This window comes from Bacillus rossius, chromosome 15 (genome assembly GCF_032445375.1).
Source record: "Bacillus rossius redtenbacheri isolate Brsri chromosome 15, Brsri_v3, whole genome shotgun sequence".
Lineage (NCBI taxonomy): Eukaryota > Metazoa > Arthropoda > Insecta > Phasmatodea > Bacillidae > Bacillus > Bacillus rossius.
The window spans coordinates 15,343,379-15,366,540 of record NC_086342.1 but is presented as its reverse complement, the minus strand read 5'-3'; the positions used below and the strand labels follow the sequence as shown (position 1 = coordinate 15,366,540).

The 23,162-nt window shown below is 37.9% G+C and overlaps 1 protein-coding gene and 1 non-coding gene across 2 annotated transcripts in view; both read left to right on the top strand.

The window, feature by feature from the left end:
* Positions 1–23,162, top strand: part of LOC134539640 (uncharacterized) — a 560,732-nt gene that overhangs the window by 219,848 nt on the left and 317,722 nt on the right. The window lies entirely within an intron of this gene.
* Trnat-cgu (transfer RNA threonine (anticodon CGU)) lies at positions 12,612–12,683 on the top strand. Its single transcript has one exon. It is a non-coding gene; the product is annotated as a tRNA-Thr (tRNA).

Here is a 23,162-nt window from a genome sequence, read left to right as displayed (position 1 = left end):
ATCCATAAACCTGTGCATTTTTTTTAATCGACATGTTTGAGACAAACATATAAAATTAAGTTTTTATCATTTAATTGGGAAAGAAATTACCGTTAGTGAACACATTTTAGAGATTTCACAAATATATTTAGTTAACAAAAGCTTTGAAATATACGATTATTGATATTATTACCAACGCAGCAGTTTAAACATCTTTGAAAAAAAAAATTCTGAGGTTTATGGAAATAGAAAATATTTCTAATCGATTTCTGTCACCACGTCGCCATTTATGTCTCGCTGACGTCACGGATCAGTGAACGTAACTGGTTAGAAGAAAAAAATATTAGAATCCGTCGTTTCGCGCCCTTCGCGTTACTGTTGTTCCAGCATTAGGTACAAGAACCATTCACACGCTATAGGCTGTCCCACGCTTAGATTCCAGTGCGAGTAGACGACAAACACTGTTGCCAGATTGATATTGCTGTCATCCAGAAATTCTCTTCAGTTTCATCTTTGAGTTCGTCTATGTCCATCGCTGTGTGGCCAGGGTTGTTGCTTGTCTGTATTTACTGTTCTAATTGAAACGGTCTTATCGTTCTCAACCTGCCGTTTTCGTCTTTGCTGTAATTTTTTTATGACCAAAATTCTTCCACTTAATCCTCTGTGCTGTCCTGGCCACTTAAAATTTGACATCAGTTGATTTTGGCTTGCTCTCCGTGTGTTTTATGTATTCAACCTTGTTGTCCATGCTTACAGTAGTTATATTACAAACATTTTAAACAATCAATGGCGTTTGTCCAAGAACATTTTTAAAACTCTCGTTCGCACACGACGTCTCTTAGAGTAAAGTAAGTACTTGTACTGAGTGGACATTCAACACTATTGAATCTTTTTTTTATTCCTTCTTAGTCGCTATACAAAATAGAAAACTTGGTAAACATTATACCGATGTGCGTATGCTTTTGAAACACGACAAACGCGTCTTAAGTCAATAAATTCGGTATGCGATAAATACGTTAAATGTGCATCAAATCTGTAAAGGAAAACTAGGGATTTTCGTTTGGAATGTGAATTAGCCCTGAATATATTTGTAGGATTTTGTAACATTCTAATTATCTGATGTAATAGACGAGAGATTGAAGACACGTATATCATCAATGTTGTTTGGTCCTCTGTCCTTGTAGTGTTACGATATACTAATTTATGTATTACATATAAGTAGAGACCTGCAAAATTCGCGGATTCATTTCGTGATATGCTGCAATTCAAATAATTATACCTTAGCGCTGCTTCTGCCATTGGTTCACTGTTAATCTGGAGTAATGAGGGCCAATTAGAGACTCTCACTCATAGAAGTGTCGAATCACAGACACTCGGTCGAGACGACTCACAAGTCAGCAGCCAATGAACAGTTGGCATTTGCCCGAGTGTGTAGAGTGTAGTAGAGTCTATCCTGGAGGTCACTGAATCCGCGAATTTTGCAGGTCTCTACATATAAGTATCATACAGTGGCTGAAGAAGTTTTGTTTATTTATTTTCTGATGTTCGATTAGCGATTAGCATTTGGTTCACTGTGTCCACTCCGTGTGTCGTCTCGCTTTGACGTGTCCCCGAAGAGCCGAGTTCGAAGTTCGAAGGTTGCACAGCTGGTCGGTCCTCAGCTCAAGGGTTTGCTGGTCTGGAGATAGGGCAGCGTTGACGCACGAGCTGTTGGTTTATGTTGATGGCGCGTGCAAATACAGGGCTGCCTGCGCATCGTCAAACAAGTCGCGGTCAGAACATTGTACCCGAAGAGCATTGCGCCGAAGAAAAAAAAATTGGTTGTCTGTAAAGTCGGTTTACGAACGATAGTGTAACGTGACAACGTCATAACAGAACATTGATGAAATGATTGCATACTTTTATGAATAAAATTGAATCATTTTTATTGAATTATCACTGTTTTGTATGGATACAAAGAAGGAGTGAAATAATAAATTTACTTTTATTTGCACTCATTAATTCAAATATGTTTATTACTTTAACGAAGAGATTATTTTAACTATACCTTTATACATGTTTGCTATTTAACTTCTTCCAATCTGTGTTATTCTGTTAAGGATAGGACGATGATAGGAAAAGTAGGAAACGAATGGGAGTGTTTCAAGTTTAATGTGCCTCGAAAAAGTCAAATCGATGGTTGTTCCAATCGAGTGGACGTAACGGGACACTTTTTCGTGCGTGCAGCCGGCGTTCATCGATTTATTAGACGTTGTCACGTCAAAAAACATGTGAGCAAAACTTTCAGTAGTCGCCAGAGATGTGTAACATCGAACCTAGGTAACGAGCAAATTCGTGTGTTCTCGTGTTGCAAATACGCTATACACTAGATTTAACTATAATTATTTAAAGGAATGTCAAGCATGATAAATATACGCAAATTGTGTTTTCAACTGCATTTCTGGACTCGAATCGCACGTAGTTTCCGCACCCACCACTAGAATTCGCTTCCGGAGCAGCTACGTCGACTATCGTATCATGCCATTTGTAGAGCAGGATCACTCCGCGGTTTACCTAATGCACAAATCACGTGTGAGTGACTGGTATTTATGTTATACTATCTCAAATTGCCAACCAAATGGTTTTTAGACATTCTTGTACATTTCAGCAGCAAACATGCTTATGCTTAATTTCGAGTTACAGATTGATTAGTTTTATGTTTAGTTTTGATCTTTGAATATTTAACTAGCATTCAGGTTGTTTTCTATCAACTTACCAACTTATGAAGTCTATTTTAGTTTTTCTTTATTGTTTTATTTTATGTAATTTAATGGTAGAGAATCTTTAAATGTATTTAAAGCCCGCTCTCGCGTACATGTTGATTTTTTTTTTTTTTCATTTTACCGTCATTAATTTAAAGGCTATTTCTAAATGTTTAACACGATACTACCGGTGGATTTCTTGTTGCCTCAATAATACTTGCATAGATATGCGCTAAGTATATTAAAATGGGTATAAAAACACGCGCAAGTGATAATCATTACGCAAACTTGCGCGACTTTTTTAATATATGTTGAAAAAATCTTTGCGAGAACGAATGCAAAGGGTAGCTTGTTAAAATTTCAGTTTTAGCCCTTAATTAAAAGTAATGACGAAAAAAAAAAATCAACATGGCGTGTGATGTCGAGCCTTAAGTTTAAGAAAAGGATTATTGACTTAACTTCGCCACCAATAAACACGAGAAGTAAAATTTTTTAAAAATGTGAGTGAGTATTTCAGTGCTCGCCAATGATGTGTACCATCTAACCTCGGTAACGAGCAAAATCATATATTCTCATGTAGCAAAAACATTTATAATACAAAACTCTAACATGAAATTAAACGTAGAATTCTTTAAAATAATGCCGAGCGTGATAAATATATACGCAATTTTTTTTTTCAACTGCACTTCTTGGTGCGAATCACACGTAGTTTTCCACACACCCCGCTTGTGACCGGAGCAGCTACGTCGACTATCGAAACATTTGACTAGCAGAAAGAGAAATTATCAAAACTATACAATGAAACGGCTCCGATAAAAGCGAAAAAATACTTGAAAAAAATACTAAACGCGGGCTTTGGACCTGATTCTCGACAATACCGCCCATCTTGTTAAAATAATAAAATAAAAGTTAATACTATAAAGTTTCCCTTTGGCTTTGTGAACTTGGTCGCGCCATCCGTCACAGATGCGTCTTTCCGTTCGATTCATGTATAAATGCCGTATCCCGAGATCTGAGATGTTACACATCAGTAGAGACCGGAAAAATTCACGCGGGTTCATTTCGCGATACGCTGAAATGCAAATAACTCTACCTTTATGCAATTTCTGCTATTGGTTCACTGTTAGCCTGGATGACTGTGGGCCAACTGTAGACCCCTCAGTTAAAGCAGTATCGAATCACGAGTCTTCCAGTTCGAGACGCCTCACAAGTCAGCAGCCAATGAACAGGTGACGTTTGCCCGAGTAGACAGAGGATCGTTTATTATTAGAGCCACGGAATTTATCGCGCATTCATTTAGTCGCAAGCTAGAATACAAACAAACATCCACACTGTCGCACTGTGTTCATGATTGGACTGCAGTTATCTGGACACGCCCCTCTACGACCGTGAGCCAACGATGTCCAGCTAGGAGAGAAGTAAGCGAATCAGGTAGTGCCAAATAACAAGGATAAAAATGTTCTCGCTAAGAAATCAACCAATGGGAAAGTAAACATGGGTCGAGCACACCTGTAACTTTGAATTCTATCCTGAGGCCAGAGGAATCCGCGAAATTTCCGGGACTCTGTTTATTATATCCTGGAAGGTCATCGAACCTGCGAATTTTTTCCAGTCCCTGCACATCAGTAACTGCGAGAAGAGACCTTTGACTGCGGTTACCTTTCTGCGCGTCAACCGGGGGTCGCACTGATCGTGACAGGTGAGGCGATCCAGGGGGAGGGGGGGGGAAAGGTCAGGCGGACGACGTAACCCCCGCGCGGCGCTTGAAGGCAGCGGGCGAGTGTCGGCGGCGCAGATACCTGCGCGCGCTTACGCAACAACACTGATATCTCCGGGCTCACCTTGCGTCACGGGCGTGTGCTGCTTATCGCCGGAGCCCGCTGATAAACGGCGCCGTCAAAGACTTGTTGTGGCTGCCCGGCGCTCAGCCGCGTCAGCTACCTCCAAGACTCTCTACCAGTCTTGAGATACCTCAGCTGCCTCCTCCACCCACCCCACCCCCCCTCATCACCCTCTTCAAATTCAACCGTGGGATAGATTCGTGTGTTCTCATGTAGCACACACACTTATAATTAGAGACCGGAAAAATCCGCGTATTCATTCGGCGGTAAGCTAGAAGTCAAATACATATACACCTTTTAGATGATTTTGCTATTGGCTTACTGGTTCATCTGGACGAATCTCAACCAATTAAGTTATAAACCTCCAACCAAAGAAGGATCGAATCACAGACAAAACCAGCTGAGACGACTTACAAGTCAGCAAGCAGCCAATGAACTGGCGTTATTTGGCCGAGTGTACAGGGAAATGTGCAGTCTATCCCGAAGGCCATTGGAACCGCGAATTTTTCCGGTCCCTACTTATAATACGAAACTCGGACACGAGATTTAACTTATAATTCTTTAAAGCAATACCGAGCATGATAAAAAAACATACGCTAATTTTGTTTTCGACTGCATTTCTGGACGCGAATCACACGTAGTTTCAGCACCCGCCGCTAGAATTCGCTGCCGGAGCAGCTACGTCATTTGCAGAACAGGATCACTCCGCGGTTTTACCTGCTGCACAAATCACGTGTGAGTGACTGGTGTTTATGTTATACTATCTCATATTGCCAACGATTGGCTTTTAGACATTCTTTTACATTTCAGCAGGAGCATGCTTATGCTCCACACCTACCCCCCCCCCTCCTTTTCCAAATTCAACCGTGGGTTAGATACCACCATGGAATGGGAGGCACTGTCCCATCAACCCCATAACGCAACACTTTTGAGTCCTCCGCTCTCCGATCTGAGATCCAGTGATCTCAGACCAAGAATGATCTAAGTTGCACCAACACATACCCGTGGATACACGATTTTCGGTCGCGTGAATTTAAGTTCATACATTTCCAGTTTGCGACAACAGGAGCGCCGAACGGGTACTGGGCGCGAAAGACTCCGATATAGGCTTTAGAAGTTATTGGTGAGCCTTAAAAAAAAAACTGCTGGAAATGTTGCGTTTATGGTTCAAGTATCATGAATAGTATGTTTTAAAAGTTGTTTAGGTTTTTTTTTTGAGTTGAACTCCATAACATATAGAAAAAAAAAATTTTTACAGGAAAAGTCTGTTTACAATATGTCTTATAGACTAGCATAGTTACAAAATATAGGTATGCTCTCCGGGACGTTTCAGTAAATTAAAAGAAAAAAAGAAAAATACACGAATAATAATAGTATTACCAACACATTTATTTTAACTATCTTCCGAAAACCAAATTGTAATGTTCATTTCAGTAACATTGTGCCAGCGACGCCATGAAAACGATGAAAAATATATATATATTCGGGAAGTCAGCCATTTTAGTCCCACAGACGTCACGGGTGTGTCAGACGTAATTGGTTAGAAAAATATTCGTGTCCATAGTATCGCGCTGTTTACGATACATATTGATACTGGAACGTATCACGCCTAGCAAATGGCGCCCATCCTTGCGAGATTGATACTACCCGGCTTGTTAACATAAAAAATATAAACTAAGTACTAGCTGCCCGACCCGGCTTCGCACGGTTGTATGAATGGGGGGAAAAATGAGACCAAATCTCTTATTTACAGTTATAATAAATGAAATAAAATTAAAATTAATTAATTTTGACAAAAACTTAATACAATGCTTTGTAATGTACCGAAGAAAAAACGAATAGCACCGATGGTTTCCCGACTCTCGAGCACGCAACGTTGTCATGGAGACGAAGTACCCACTGTTTCCCGGTCTTAAACACCAATCAACATTGATAATCAGTTTATTATTAATTATAAATTATTAAGACCATTAATCGAAATAAAAACTTTCCTTTCTTTCTAGTTGGAAAAAATTACACATAAATGCCATTTTTCATCGAAATCGGTTGACTTGGTGAAGAGTTCACTGGAAACAAACATCAGGACACTGGATTTATATATATATATATATATATATATATATATATATAATTTTGTATACCGTCGTTAATTATAATAAGTTTTAATTTTGCTCTTTTTATTTTGTTATTTCTAAGTTTATAAATTAGTGTCCATTAACTGCATTATTACGACTGAGTCATTCTGGAAGAAGGAAAAAACCTAGCTAAACCCAAATTGTTATTTCACGGAAGAAACATTTTTTTTAGCAGTCCGTTACTAATAATAAGTAATTCCATTAAATTGTGTGTTATGCTGAAGCAGAGCCTAATATTTTAATATTAAATTATATAAAAAATATACGTTAACAAAAACAGTAGAAACCAAGATGACGTATTTCAATTACGTCTCCGTAGAAGTAAAAATCGATATATTATGAGATGATGCTCTTGATGAAATACACGAAGGAAATGCAAATCAAAAATTCTCATCCCAAACTTTCTTGTAATAAAATACAATGATTCAAATACATAAAAAAAAGTGTTTGTGAATTGCTGTTAAAAGGCCGTGTATAAGTGTGTGTGAAAAGCTGTTCGAGTCCGTGTATAAGTGTGTGTGAAAGTGTGTTTAGTGCCGTCTGCTCCTCTCCCGGTTCCCCCACCACGTACTTAACTATTTCCCCTCAGCAAAGAAGTTTCACTTCAAAAATTTAGATTCTTTACAGTACAGAGGTGTGTCTAGAACTGTTGTGCTCTATGGCTAGAGACCTGTAAAATTCGCGGATTCATTTCGCGATAGGATAGAGTCCAAATACTTTTGACATTATTTTGTTTCAGTGATTGGGCCACAGCTTATCTGAAGGACTCTGGGCCAATGAAAAATCTTTAACAGAAGAATTAGCGAATCACGATCATTCCAGTCAACAGGTGTTACTACGAGTCGGTGACCAATAAGCAGATGTAATTTCACGAGTGCATAGAGGATCATGGAGTCTATCCTTTAGGGATTTGAAATCGCGAATTTTACAGGTCTCTTTCTATGGCGAATGTATGGAAAACAGAGCACACCAGAATAAGGACAGCGCTAACGGCAGATATCGTGCATCGGAAATCCAGAATAAGGGCGCGGTCACACGGTACTCTGAACGTCTGAACCACTTCTGGAAAACATGCTTAACTTTTGCATGTGGTTACACACAGTTTGAACATGTTTCCTTCGAGGTCATCTCTCATTCAACCTCAGCAGGTTGGCAAAAGTAGTTCAGAACGACGTCTCTTCTACAAAGGCCTCTCTGATTGGCTGTGGAGTGTATAAAATTGTAAACAGTCGTTTGCGGGGGAAAAAAAAACGCAAAACGGAGAATGTTCCTGGCTTATGTCCGTGTGATATTTTATTGTTTTAGAAATAACGCGGACGGTAATTCTCTTAACAAATAGGATTCACAGTATTTTTATTCGATGACGGTAGACAATCGGTTTTTGGGAGTTGAACACATTTCATACCATCTGCCATGTGACCTTGCACTGTCGCGTTTGCAAACAAGTTCACTTAAACCTGTTCACCTGAAGTATTTTTGGGCGTTCCGTGTAACCGCCTCCTTATATTGCCCATTGAGATGCACGCGTGATTGCGTGGAAAGTGCGTGAAACCTATAATTTTTTTTTTCCAGGTTTATTGTTGCTTCATGTTGGTTGGACGCCAAGTGTTTGCAGTGTGGAAACAGTTTTAATTTTTGACGTGAATACGTCTTTAAAATTGCTTCCATAGTTGGAGGCAATTCAAAAAACGAATTATAACAAAATCGGGGGATACAGTTTGGTGTTGCAGCTACATATCTTATCATCTACATCCAAAATATAATTACACCACTGGATAGCTAAAAATGATCAAAGAATTCTTGATGTAAGGTTATGGACATACGTCATTGTTAAGCACGTACATGTATGTCTGTAGAAGAAAACTACAAAAAAAAAAAAACACAAAAGACAAAAACACAAATTAAGCAAAAAAATTGCTGTTGTCAACAGGATACAAACACCACATAATATTCCATAACTCCAACTACGTCACAGCCGCGTCGTCCTGGCAGCTGCTGACTCGGCGGGGACCGAGGGGTGAAGGAAGGAGACGCGGACTCGGGGCCTCCGGCTAGGGGGGGGGGGGGGGGAGGGGGAAAGTCGACGCGGGCAGCCCGGGCTTATCGCAGGCGGAATATTCCGCCGGTAAACAAGGCGCATGCGCCCGGCGTGCCGTCTCACAGTCCACTGCGTGACACCCGCGATCCCCGCGCAGGGATCTGTGTCGGCATCTCGGCTCTCCGTGCCACTGTGCTGCCATCTGTGTGGCGAATCGCGCGGAACCGAAAATTTTCACAAATCCAAAGGGAAACGTTATGGCATTGACCGTTTATATTTACAATACTAGCAAGCCGGGGTTCAGTATATATTTTTTTTTGCAAGTCTTTTTTTTTTTCTACTTTTATCGGAGCCGTTCTTCGTTACACGGTTTGAAATTCCTGTCTGATAATAACGAAATGATGCGGTGGGTTTAACGTAGCTGCTCCGGCAGCGAATTCTAGCGGCGGTTGTGGGAAACTTACGTTTGATTCGCGTCAAGAAATGCAGTTTAAAACAACACTTTTTGCGTGTGTGTTTATCACGCTCTGCATTATTTGAAAGAAATTCGACGTTAAATTTCCTAACAGTTTCGTACTCGCAACATGAGAACACGTGAATTTGCTTGTTACCGAAGTTAGGTGTACTGTAATACTTGCTCACTTTTTTTTGTATACGGGAGAAAATTAATAGTAGGGTAGGATGGGGTCATCAGTGATGGAAAGAATAGTAAATAAAATTTATATATTTTTTCCTTACTTTAATATTACTTTGATTAAATTAAAATATGTCAAATAATTTCAATTCAATTATGTCCTGTATGTGTGTGTGTGTGTGTGTGTGTATGTGTATATATATATATATATATATATATATTAAAATCCTTATCTAATTTTCAACTTTCTTTACTATAAAACAGTGAAAGTGTGTTTTATATGAAATTTTTGGTTCTGGTTTGAGCATCAATTTACCCCAGATTTTTTAACGTAAATCAAAATAATGTTTAAGCCATACTTTCAAATTACTTCACTTACGGTAAATTGGAAGTACTCTTTATTCGAACTATTTTTTATACATTTGTGGTCTCTTCTTCTATAAATAATTTTAAAAGTATGAGCATTAAAATAAAATAAAAATGTTTACCGATACATTTTATGTTGCATTATACAAAATTAGTACTATTCTGGGAGTCCTTTGAAGCCAAGCACATTGTTACACAGTTCCAGTTGCTGTTTCCGAATAGTAAGGATGTGACCTTTACCCATGCAACTTAACCAAATTATCCTCTTCAATTCCGTGAAAGGATATCCAAATTATAGCGACGGCAAAAAAAAACCCTGATGTATGAGCAAAGAAAAACCTTTTTGGCAATAATTTGTCTCTGTTTTAAAAAGTTTTTTACCCTCACATTTTTCAGACGATTTTCAATGTTCACATATATATATATATATATATATATATATATATATATATATATATATATATATAGCCACAAACCCCTCGTAGGCCAGGAGGATGATTGAAAGGATGCAAGAAAATTGTCCTTTCACGAAAGGCTGCATAAACGATTCTGTAATGATCCTCGCAACTATTTAGGTCAACAAATGTAATGCACTTATCAAGGATTTTTCTGGCTAAAGGTCCTTTAAGAAGGTATGCGGAAACAGCTATTATGTTGTGTTGGTGTAAGTGTTCCTATGTTTCCGAATACAGAGAATGAATGCATTCTTTAACTTTACGGCTGCATGCACTGAGAAACAAGCTGTGAAAGGTTGGTTGGAATTATTTACACATCAGCACAACCTGATGTACCAAAAATGTTGTACATATTAGGCGGTCGTTCGTTTGTGTTTAATGATTCTTCGCGATATGTTACAATATTAAATAAATAAATAAATAAAATGTTTCTAGGCAATATAAAATTTGTGTGCTTTCAGGTTGGTTTCTTCACAACAAAAAAATACAGCAGTTGGCTGGTTCAACTACCGACTATCGTAATATTTCTCCTAAAGGGAGCGCCTCAGACCCCTTAAAGGCCTAAAGGTTGCATATAAGAATTTGAGCGTCTCGCCTTTTCACGAAAGACTGTATCGACAATACCCAAGAATCCTTGCAACTATTCGGAAGGTTTTTTTAAAATAAAAAGCTGTTATCCTTTATTTTGCATTTTTCAGGTATCCTTTAATGTAAAGGGTCTTTTGACAGCATGTTTTAATGATTGCAAATGAAGTTTACTCCTGTATAATGAGCGATGCAACATAACGCTGATGTTGCGACAAGGATAGCCGACACATTGCTTTTTTTCATCTGGCTTAAGTACTGTACATTTGAAATCGCGTTCCCCCTCCCCGTCCTTGGCAAATGTATGTACTTTCGCTCCTAGCCTTTCGCCACTTGGACGCCTAGGTGATAAGTAGTAAATAAACACGTGAATGTAAACAGTACAAGCTGCAGTAGCTTCACATCTCAAAAAATAACAGCGACCGTTGCGAAAGCCGAAAGCAGTAGCCAGCTGATGATGCGCGTCGGTCATGATGTTTCAGTCGTATGCTGTTTCTAAATATCTTCCGTGCTAAATGTTTTGGTTTGAAATGGCATAGGACTTAGCTTCGACTGCTTGTTGAAGTCAACACTTGTCAGCTGGTGTGGTTATTAGACTATCGTAGTCGCCCGCGTGAAGTAATAAGTAATTTTATCGCGGGAGTTGCAGAATAGAGCCTGTTAGTAAATATGTGCTTGCATCAGGGTATACAAATAGAACTTATGTAAGATATTGTATATGCCTTTACATGCCAAAAATGGAGATACATAATTGAAAATTAGAATTATAGCAAAAAAAAAATGAAAAAATCCAACATATCGGGGCCTAATACCCTTTAAAATATCCTTGATATATGCATCTAAATGGTCTTCTGCCCCTCTTTTTTTTTGTGGCAAGGTTCTGTAAAGAATCGCTGATGCATCCTTTCATATAAGGACGATTCGCCCGCGCAATTGCAATCATATTGTGTCCTTTGAGAGGTCTGTGGCCCTAAAAATGTGATGATGGTTTGTTGCTTAGCCATCCATCTACTCAGTACACCCGAATGTCGAATTACTAAATTGAACGTGTAAAAATTTAAAATTGGGTGTAAAAACGCAAAACAAATATCTGTCGAGAAAAAAAAACTATTTGTTAATACACGAAGTCGAGAGATAGCGGACGTATTTTCATGGCTAGTTTCTCGCTGCATCGGTAAAATGATCCATCGTTACTTGTCGAACAAAAAAAAACAGTAAGTAAAAAAACAGTGTTCAAAAAACAGTAAAACAAATACTTACAGAATATCCTACCTACTCTCTGCAGGAATTCTTTAATTTGATTTATAATAGAGAAATTGAACTGTTCATTTGTTGAATGGACTTGTGATAACAGCTGCTTCATGTTTTGTATAAAGTATCAAGTATCACTATACAGTTAAATTGTGTAACGTGTTCTGTATATATTTTTTTCTTTTGTGTATGTGTAACTTGCATCATGTAAATATTAATGTCTGCACATACATATTTGTATGAAAAGGGAACTACATTTATAACGTGAAATGTTCTATATCCCGGAGCCTTGACTCCATGTGGGATCTACGGAACAAAAATACAAAATAAATAAATAAATAAATAAAATAAGTTGAAATGTGATTTCCTGTTTCGGTTGTTTGTGCAACGCCTTCAGCTAGTAAGCTGGCATCACGTGATGCAAGCCTATGATGACGGCCCGCTACGAGAGAGTTTTAATGTCCGCCGGTGTTCGCTCTGTCCATAATGAAATATATATTTATATATATATATATATAAACATTCGTCTGTAAAAAAAGCCACTTTTCAGTATTTACTCCATGTGTAGTGAGATGTGAGGTCACGGGCCTCTTTAGCTCAGTGGTAGAGCACTGGTCTCGTAAACCAGGGGTCGTGAGTTCAATCCTCACAGGAGGCACTCTGACATTTTGTTCGTCAATTTTTGAATTTATAATTTGGAATAAGTGGCACTTCCGACCTGGCGATCATGGATTATCGGTAGTGTAATCGGTGCGAGCCATCGACTAGTGATGAACGAATATTTCGCATTCGCAAAATTAATGCGATTATTTTGCAAATATGAATGTCAGAAAAAAATCATGTTTCTTTAGTGTGAAAATAATATTAAATAATACAAAAAAAGCTTATTTAATTATCAACTGTCAAAGACTTCACATTTATTATCCCAGTGTTTCGTTTCTTCGACATAATCCTGAAGCCACATCTGTTTAATGTCAGATTTAGTTCTTTAGTGGGAAGACGGTGGCTAAGCAATTGTTCTAACTGCATCCTGTTTTCCTTTTACGCATTTTTAAAACTAACAAAGCTCTGTTTTATGCATAGACTTCAAATGATTTCTCATAGCCGTTGTAGTTCTTCCTTCTCGCGAATATTCATTGTCACACAGCCTGCATCCAGCTAGTTAAGCATCGGAAAGTGTGAGAGTAACTCCCATGTTTCACTAGGATGTGATTCACTCATCAATAATCACACTCTGAAACTCGGAATTCACTTGGTTTTTGTTTTTTCGAAATGTCGTTAAGCAAACAAACTATCGGCTTATTTCGGATCAGTTCGGAGATTCCCGGAATAAGATGGCTTCCATATTTTAGGTGCTGACTGGCGGCGGAGTGAGTGGTCAGTGCAACCACTCACCACCAGGGGCGCTTGCGTCCCTGGTCACTAAATCCAGTACTGGACAATTAGCAAAGCGGAGCACGAGTCCAAGTGCCCAGCCCCCGCATGGTAGACTCTTTTCTACTCTGTCCAACACTTCATCCAGACCATCCTCTGTCTCCTGTAAATTCCTACACGTAATGCATGCCAATTCGCATCCCGCATGAATGTGCCCAGGGTTTTCCCTGTGTCTATGCAGGTTTTACCTGGGCCCAACCTATCTCTAGTTATAGTCTAGATTTAAGAGTGAGGGGAGTTAGTCATGGCGCCAATCGCTGCCATGGCTGGCCAATCCCCTCCTAGCACATGATGCATGCGACCCTCTCCCAGCATGACTAGGCGTATAGGCTTCGGCCTGAGACGCACCTAGGTCCCTCCCTAACCCGGACCCCTCCAAAATACACTTAGTTTTAGTTAGGTTAGGAAAAAAAATAAAAAATAAAATACAGTTCCTTCAAAAATGTTTACACAGTGCAAACACTACACTTGAGCCAATGTTTTGGACGCAGAAGATCTAAGGAAAAAGCTGTTTCGCCCGGTCATCGTGGAGTCACGCAGACGTGGCTACCCCCTGCTCACGCATCTCCGCGCCGGCGACAGGAGAGAAGCAGCGACCACGCCCTGGTCGCCTTTGCACCCTTGCACCCTCGCACCCTCGCACCCTCGCACCCTCGCACCCTCGCGCGGCGCGCCCTCTTTTACGACTTTTCCCCCGACGCTTCGCGATGGATTCCTTTCCAAAAATCGTTCGGCTCAGGTTCCATTTACCTGGATGAAATGATGCGAAAACTTGTCCGTAGAATTTAAAAACCTTTATTTATTGTAAATATTAGTGATATAAATTGTGTTTTAAAACTTTTTCAAGTGTATTTGTACAAGTGAGGTTATGTTCCCGTATGTATAATTTATTTGCATTATAAATTATTATATTATTATTATTATTAAATAATTGATCAAAATTAATAAATTAGAATAAGCATTCATCATATTTATTGATTTCCATTGTTAATTAAAATTCATCTAAATTATTGTACTAAATTAAATAAATAATTGTATACACGTGTTTAGTTTAATATTGAATGCTGAGTATTTATTTAATTTTTTTTTTTAAATTGATTCCATTTATACTTTACCAGCTTTATTTATAATATCACTCCAGTCCTTATATTATTTTATTTCTGTTAATTGTTTGAATGCAAAAAATAAAGTTAGTTTTTTTAATTACGCCAAGTAAGTATGCCTATAATTTCTAATGGGCATACATAATTTTACGCATCCTTGTTTTTTTTTTTTACGGTTTTATTTTTAATGTGGCTGACGTCCCAGTGGGAGTGCTTCGGTTTGCCTAACTTAAGTTAAGCAAAATACTGAAGGAAAAATTTGCAAAATGCTTCTTGTAGACTAGCTGTCCGATAAAAATACTGATAAAAATAAGTCAATGTAATTAATTTTATTGAGAAATGTATCTAGGTTTTCAACTTGTCGAAACTGTTTTTACGGTTTTTGAAGTGCAAACTTCTTTAGCCGCTTTGAGCGATTTTTGGTAGGGGCAAAACTTATGGGTTCGCGTCACCGACATGCTAGTGACGTGTTGCACCAGACTGGCGACGCGCAGCGGCCTGTGTACAAGTATAAGCATATATACACTAATACATTTTATATACACTACTGTATCATGTGCGTGTTGGACTATTTTTGGATGGGTAAAATCTTGTAAGTTCGCGTCACCGACATGCTGTAGTAGCAGTAAGTGAAGTTAAAATGACCGCGTTGAGTGATTTTCTTTTTTTAAATATTTATTTACGTAGTGAATGTTGATTATTTGTGGATATAAGTTCATAGTTTTTTTTTTTTTTTTTCATTCATTCTAATATTAAAGTTATAAGTTTTTATTTTTATTTTTATATTGCAAGGACATTTTAACGTAATTGTATGGTACATATTGCGAGTATAGGCTATTTTTTAGTAGGGAGTTAAGTTGAGGTTATGTTTGTTCTTTTGTTTGTTTATTTACGTAGTGAATTTCTTCAAATGTCAGGTTATTGATTTATGATTGTTGGTTAATTTGGATTTAAGTTCTTTTTTTTTTCAGTGATAAAACTCATTTTCTTTTAATTTTAAAGTTATTATTGGTAGGGGCAAAACTTATGGGTTCGTGTCACCGACATGCTAGTGATATAATACCAAAATAATTTTCTTACGTACATTTGACGTAGAAATGATGCCATAGTACACATTTAAAAACCAAGTTTTAAGTTTTCACTGAACAGTATACATCACTGCGTTTTCATATATATATATATATATATATATATATATGTGTGTGTGTGTGTGTGTGTGTGTGTATGTATATATATGTGTGTATATATATATGTATATATAATTTAAAACAATAGTAAGGTGTCAAAACATTTTGGAAAGTAAATTTTAGTTTCCCTCAAAACGTTTTTTTTTTTGTGTTTAACTCAATGATGCGTATATTTTGGAAAACGTCCGAACAATCGTCGCCTGTGAGCTTGATTCAAAGTCTTGGATTCACGTCATCACGAAGAGTATGACCTTCAGCGAGGCAGTAGCTTGAGCATCATTCACGATTACACTCGTCCATTCTTGCTGCACGTGTGTATCCACCATCGATGTGATGAATTTCCGTAATGTTCCCGTAGATGATGGTTTCTTAAATGGTAAGTAAACGTTGAGTGTAATTCACTAATGTACATATAGATAACGATAATGTGTTTTAGTACTCAGAACTCGCTGCTGAATTATTAGTCTATAGTTGTATGAGTGGAATGTGATTATTTTATTTATAGATTAGTGTAACGACATTTAACAAATAAATAAAGTAGAATCAGTCTGTAACTAAAGCGAAGTCACGATAATAATGAGAGGTACAGGCGAGTGTTATTAAAATAAGGTTTCGTATTAACGCTCTGTACGCCATGATGATTTTTTTTTCGTCATTACTTTTTAATGGCTATTTATACAAGTTCAACCCGATACCTCGCTTGCCTTTGTTGTTGTCACAACTGTTTTCAACAGACAGGCACTTAGTGTAGTTACATCACTTGCGCGCCTTTTTACACTTATTTGATTACACTAAGTGGATATCTGCTGAAAATATGTGTGGCAAAACAACAAGATCAAGGTAGGTATCAAAGTTAAAATTTTAGAAATAGCCCTTAAATAAAAGTAATGATGAAAATCTAGAAAAAAATCAACATGGCGTGAGAAAGAGAGTATTAATATACTACAAATTTTAAATTATTAGTTATAAAATTCCATATCCCTGTCATTGCTCCCTTGTGAAGGTGTCATTAAATAAAGCATAGTGGTGTTTATATCCATTTCTTTGTGGATTGAGCCACCACAATGTAGAACAGTCATAAAACGCACTGCTTAAGTGCTGTGGTAAACACTCGCTTATCTGAAGTCTTATCACGTGTGTACTGCAGAATGTATGATCGCATTGTGCTCGAATGTGATAGCGATAGCTTATCTGCCTGACATGTCATCCAGATAAGGCTGTTTGCAGTGATGTTGCGCGCCAGATAATTCTAGGAAAAGGAATAATTCAGCCCCAGTGATGAAACTTAGTGTGCTGAAAACTGAGAGCAGTTCAGTTTTTAAAGAATTAGTTTTCTAAATTATTTTGCTTCTGTGCATAATAGTGCGATGTAAAGTCATGTCAAACAATTAAGCTTACACTGTGAAGCTCGAATTGGTCATCACTAAAATAAGTAGTTATATTTAGTAGGTTCGAGCGCCGTAGTTTGTGACTTTAGGATTTGTGACATTTGACCTCTGACGCCACTGCTGTGACCTTTGGCCTATACCGCCGCCATCTTAGATTAGTAATCATAACCTTCTTCCTATGATGTCACCACCGCCATTTTGGATTACATCCTCACTTTTTTCTTATAACATCACCAACACCATCTTGGATTTAATTTACTCATGCTATCATTCCATGTATATTGTAATATTTCATCATTATCATTGACATATGACATCACCGCCGCCATGTGGGAGTACCTTTAAACTATGTAATAACTGCCGCCATCTTGGTTTTGATTTTCTCATACTCTCTCATTTCATATACCGTACTCACGGTAGTCACTTTTCACAGCGACATAAACATGCATTCCACAGTGTGCAGGTATTGGACCTGGTATCAGCAACGTTCAACTGTTACCTGGCATCGGCAATCTGTGTCAGTTATCGATATAAAATAAGTGATAAATTTTCACTTCTTAATTTCGTGCGGGAAGTTGTGTTTGAACTTGTGATAAACAAACGTGATTTAGTTATGTTATATAAACAAATGATTGCTGTATAAGATGTTTTTGAGTTTTTTAAGTTTAGATAATAACCTTTGCAAGGAGAAAAATGGAATCGAAAGACTGAAATAAGAGAAAATATAGCCTAATGTGGAATTACTTTACAAGAAATGATAAAGATTTTGCACAGTGTGATAAGGGATCGAAATTTAGATATGAAAATAATATTTTCAATCAAAATTTAACAACACTTTATTTATACTGTTATATTATAATAGAGTTTATTCATATCCAATGATTTATTTTAATTTATTCAACTCTTAAAATATATATTCATTGTTTTTTTAGTATTTAATCATTATAATATTAGTGTGCTTACTGACATCACTTATTTTTTTATTTAACAAACACTAATGTTGAAATAAGTTTAAAATCACAATCACAAAGGTATGTTTTCTACAAGCCGTGATAATATCAATACTAATTAATTAATGTGTAAATTAGTACGTTTTAGACGGCTTTATTAATTATTGATTAAACCTTATTATATGCCTTAGATGAAGCTCGGTATATAATAATTAGTACTTGTATCGGGTACTTCCCCGCAGAATTTATAAAAAAAGTAGCACGATGTGAAATTTAACTGGTATATTTCAAAGGTAGGTATCGTTTGCAATAACAATAACAGGTTGCTGCTTCAATTTCACAGTTTGGCACAGCTCTACTTAGCTACTAAGCACAGAACTCTACAAATCATTCTGTGGTTTTGGACACTACTGCATATTCTGCTGTCAGGCCTGACTTCGTAAGCACTGGAAAAAAAAAAACATTGCACACATCTGTGTGTGCCAGTTTCTTAAATGCTTGCCAAAGAGTGTTGACGCGAGTGTTAAAAATGGCTGCTACGGGTATTTTTGGGGCGAGGCAAAGTGCCATCATGGAGAAAGTTGCATTTTCCCTATGCATCCTCGAAACAGGGAGAAAAACTACCAGCGGGGAAAAGTGCCAGAGGAACTCTACCAGCATTATTTTAATACTCTCCATGGAATGAGTACTACAGTTTCACTCTCCGAGTTGTTATAAAGTAGTGCCAATAATACGTCGGTAGGTAGCGTTAGAAACCCAGCAGTTACCTTTGTTTTTTTTATTTAAAAAAAATGGCGCTCACGACGGTGACTAGATGTGATCGCAACACCGAAATCCAATCAAAAGATCGTGCGGGAGAAGAAACGATTTTTTTTTTACCAAAACGTATCTGTTAGAGTATCCTTCCTACTCTCTCAGAAGAGTATGTAATAAATAGCCTTCTCCGGGAATTTTATTTCCAGAACTTCCAACACTTATTCTAATGTTGGAACAACCTAGCAGAAAATGATGTAGAGAGATGTTATATAAAGAGTGTCCCAGAACTCAACGCCAAGCCGAGAACAGGTCAATAAAAGTTTTTTTTTATTGAGTTTCAAATCTCCACCCTACCCAAAATTATTATATATTGTGATTACAAATGTATATATTATGCTAGTAAAATTTGCTACGTAATCTGAACAACACTATTATCAAAAGCAGCGGTGTAAGCTTTTAAATATCTGGTATAAGAAGTTTAATAGAATTCCGCTGGTTCAATTCACTGCTGGTAGTTTACCGTGCTTACAGTTTTCGCCTGTTGCAGGGTGGCCAAGGGGGAAGGATACGAAACTTCAGACTTAAAAAATAACATTGGTAAGGTGTGTAAAACAAACTTTTAGCTTTTGTCGTGTGCAGTAAAGTTAAAAAAAAAAAAAAAATCTCATCTGAAAAGTCCCACTGTTGCAGATGTCACGGCGAATAAAACTACACATCAGGTCATTGCCCAGTAGTTCGGGGGAAAGGGGGGCTCAATCAAGCCTGAATGATGGCCCGCCAAGTTCACCTAGTTTACTTGCCATGGTGACCTTAACAAGCTTGACGTGAACTTCCATTCAAAGCCTGCGGCATGTTTGCAGTGTAGCTGAACGTTTAAGTGCCCGCGACCTTGATTCAAGTTCGTCGTGGCCAAGTTTGCAAATGATGACGTGTAGAGAGCTTGTGGTGAACTTTCAGCAGGCTCCAGTGAGCTGGCTGGAACAGCGGGTGGCAACTCAATTAGGTGATCCGGTGTGTACCCAAGCAGTATTCAAAATCGACACGGTAGATGGCGCTACTATAGTTAGCTAGTTCTTTTGTGAATTCATAGAGAGCGTTAAAACTTAGAAATGAATATTAATAGAAAAATTTTGATGGAATCTATGTATGTATTAAATAATAAGTACTAGTAATTACTTTAATGTTTACCAACTGATCACTTCTGTAATAACTGAATGTACAGAAGACTGTTTTCATAAAAAAAAAAAACTTTCAGCGTTCTGAAATTGTATCGAGCATCCTGGCAGTAAAAAAAGACGAGGTGTTTATTATTATTAATGCTTTACTATGCTAGATCGATAGTTATCTAGTGCCTCCGTTCGAGCTTTATTAGAAAAATAACCTGTTGACAATCGATTTTTTTTCAACGCGTTCTATCGTCACGCACTTTCGATCACTTTACTTCATTTGTAGATTCAAAGATGGCAGTTGTAGTAGGTGATTGTTATGCGGGGGGTTCAGAGGAAAACAATGACGACGCTGAGTTTCGAGTCCTCCCGATGCGTGGCCGTTTGTTATGACCGCCAGCAGGCTTGCAGCTCGCGGGAAGCCTTCGTTTCACAGACGGGAGAGCCAAACCACCGAAAGTGCATCTTCGGTTTTTTTTTTATTTTGGACAACTCATGATAACTAATGGTCAATTAGGTTAGGTTAGCTACATTATAAATACTTTAAAACATTGTGGACGGTTGATTTGGTTAGGATAGCTACATTAAAGATACTGTGAAATCATGTAAACGGTTTCCTAGCCCCGGATAGCTACATATTTAAAGAGTTATTTGCTAAGCAACCTTCGGGGAACTTCGGGTGCGGCTCTCTCGTCTGTGAAAATGAAGGCTTCCCTGCAGCTCTCTGCTGGTTGATGGGAAGGGGGGGGAGGGGGGGTCAGCGTCGCCCGCCCACAGATCCGTGACCCCTTAGCAGCCGGCGCCTAGCACGCCCACTGCACGACCGGCCTGCGTGCCTCCCTCCCTTCCTCATACCCCCCCCCCCGCTGGTACCGCTCCTCCCGTTATCTCAGCGCCTTGCGTCACCGGGCGACAGACAGCGAGGTCACTTTCGGACGGTAACCAGGGTCGCCCCCCCGCCAGGGCCGGCGCATCCACACAGGCGAACTAGGCAACCGCCCAGGGCGCCAAGTAGCTGGGGGCGGCGCAGCACGACACACAACAGCTCATATCATATGTTTAACGATTATTGAAACTAGATGAAAATGGAATTTTGTAACAGTTTGGAATGTTTATATTGATATAAGTAATTATGTAAAGTCCACGGTGACCTGTTTATGATTTGTAATAAGTAAAAAAAGTAAAAAAAAAACACAAGCCTGTGCTTACATTTGATTGTTGACAAAATATTAGGCTTACGTGATGTATTTTGAGGCAAGGAAATTTTTTTAGTGGAGTCCGGCCCGGGGGGGGGGGGGCATTAAGGTTTTTCGCCTAGGGCGCCAATTTACCTTGCACCGGCCCTGGTCGCCCCCCTTCTCAACTCCCCTCCTCTACATGATGTTGCGTTTCCAGATCCATTTTCAAAGGTCCCGCCTCGTCAAGGGGGCGTTTCAGTGTTAGTTTGGCGGGACGATGAGGTGATGCTCGCAGTATATCATCTCTATAAGCGCAAGGCTGTCTTCTCGTCGTCGTGCATAGGGCAACCGTGAGATTGGGGCGGTAACCGTAACTTTATAAATTTGTGGGGGAAGGGGGAGAAATGAGAATACCCTTGAGTGCTTTCAACGATCTATATACCGTGTGTTGTCGTGCATAAAAGTTATTCTTACACAAATACAGTTTATACATTAAATCCATGAAACAGAAATACTCATCCGCCCTTAGCGGAATTAATATTTGTTTTTGTAAATAGACTATACTCGGATACTCGGGTATCTTAAAAAGTTTTTTTTGCGTGGTTTTATCTGAAGCTCTGCACACCGTATGTGTGTTCAGGTACTAGCGGAGCTCTTAATGAGTGAGTTTACTCTGATATGACAAAAAATTACATGTGTCTTTCTCGTAAAATTCATTGGAACGCTTACAAGTTATGCGATACGAGAAGATTACATTTATAATTATGGCCATGCTTATAGGTCTTTATTTATTTGTTTTTAAATTTAAGTTTTTAAAAGTTGTACGTTTCCTGACAAAATTATTTGTCCTGGGCAACACTTTCAAGTCTTTTCGTCCACTCGATGATGCAAGGAATTGACCACCTTGAAGTTGTGGGGCATGATGTACATTATAGTTCTCATACCTTCAGGCTATGAAATACATTTCGTGGTATAATTGTATATATAGCCTAGCAGTGTAATCTATTAATACTATAAATTGTTTTATTATAGTTTAAGATTAATACTACTTAAAATATCCCAATATTAGTTTAGTTGAACCAAAAAAAGTGAGCAAGTATTTTATTACTCGCCAGAGATATGTAACATATAACCTCGGTAACGAGCAAATTCATGTGTTCTTATAATACGAAACTCGGACTCGAAATTTAACGTAGAATTCTTTAAAATATTGCATTTTTTGATTTTGTTTAAGAAGTATGTAATAATGTAGTTTTTTAGTGAAAGATTTTAAATGTCACAAAATCTATACAGAAATACTGCACCTTAAAATAAAAAGTACTTACAAAATTACTTAACTTCTTATGGTGATTATATAAGAAGGCTTTAATTTTTAGAAGCTCGAGTCTGTGTTGAAGTTATTTTTAAAATTATCGTAATTTTTTTTTCTCGAAATATTTTTGTTACAGATAAGTAGTTTATACTACTTGTTATTTATTTATTATTTATAAAATTAAAATCGGATTTCACTTCTTAAATCTCCTTTTCCCAATAAACAAATTCGCATACTTCCATGCGATTGCAAAAGTTTGTTCACCAACAAAAATAAAGCAATATCACTTTTCCTTACTGATAAAAAAAAAACAGTTACATCAAGAGAAATTTTCCTAAAAAAATCGTTATTGAAAATTACAAAATTGGAATTTATTTGACTTATCACAACTCCATTACACTAAAAGTGGCACATTACATCTTCATTTATTTATTTATATCTATCTTTCTGCTTACTATTTTTATCACAGGCAATTAACGGAGATCCTTGTTGATCTCTGTTCATGAAATGCAATGTATCGTAATAATAATAATAATAATAATAATAATAAGTTGGTTGGCCATAGGTCTTGTAAGAAAGGAGCGGTTCTGAAGTCCAGTGCTTCATGACCCGAGACTTGAAGTTATCTAACTATTTCTGGTTCTACGGCCACATTTCCAATCT